The sequence below is a fragment of the Etheostoma spectabile genome, chromosome 15, assembly GCF_008692095.1.
Source record: "Etheostoma spectabile isolate EspeVRDwgs_2016 chromosome 15, UIUC_Espe_1.0, whole genome shotgun sequence".
Lineage (NCBI taxonomy): Eukaryota > Metazoa > Chordata > Actinopteri > Perciformes > Percidae > Etheostoma > Etheostoma spectabile.
This window is the reverse complement of record NC_045747.1, coordinates 22,758,187-22,759,217: the sequence shown is the minus strand read 5'-3', so window position 1 is coordinate 22,759,217 and position 1,031 is coordinate 22,758,187.

Below are 1,031 nucleotides of genomic sequence, written 5' to 3'. Positions count from 1 at the left end.
CGGGCCACCTGCTCCTAGAACATTAGTTGAAGAGACGAACAACGGGTCCGCTGTGTACATATACAGTAAATGCAGACGTAGTTGAGGCCCGTGCTGGACGCAAGGGCGGGAAAGAAAATCTTCACTACTGCGCATGCGCGAAGGGATAAACCCAATAGCGTATACTATACTCATAGAATCTGGAGTTACCAAAGTAACTATTGTTATGGGTCTGATTCATATTATTCAAATTCTCCTCCATTGTTATACTTCTCTGCGTAAAACTTACACATATTTATACATCTGTGAGATTCATGTTCTGTTCATTTATTTATTTGTCATCATGGTCCTACAACCTTTTTAACATTCAAGTGATTTCAGTGCAACACAAATATTCTAATAGCCCAGTTTTTCCTGAAAGGAAATGATGTTCATAGATTGACTATGGACAACAGGGTTGATGTTTTACAAGCTTTTTTTGAAAATTAAATCTGACTTACCAGAGGTTGTCAGAAATCCTTTAGGGCTCAGGGATATTTGCAACGGCAATGTACCGCATGCACCTCTCGATATTTCCTGACGTTTGCCTCCGCGCGCTACGCTTCGGGTTCCAATTTCGCGGGATGAGGCTTGGACCCCAACGTAACTGCTTGCAGTTCTAGTTAGTTTTTTGTTTGTTTTTCTGCCTTTTGTATACTGTACGTTGTCGTGTTTCTAATTGTATTGTTGAGTTTTATGTTGGGACCCCTTGAAAACAAGATGATACATCTCAAGGGTTTTATCCTAAGAAACTAACTTACATATATATTTAGACAAAACACAAGCAAGTTAACACATCACTGCAAACGCAACACAGAAAATGCAACCAAACAAAGAAACATGCTGCAAAATCCTGATGAAGCCAAGCAGAAGTTCAGCCTGTTAATCTCTCGTTCTCATTCCCCTCTCCCTCTCTCTTCTACTGCTTCCTCTTATCAGCCCTATGTACAGTGGGGTTTGAAAGATTGGGCACCCCAGGTAAAAAAATGGTATTAATGTGCATAAAGAAGCCA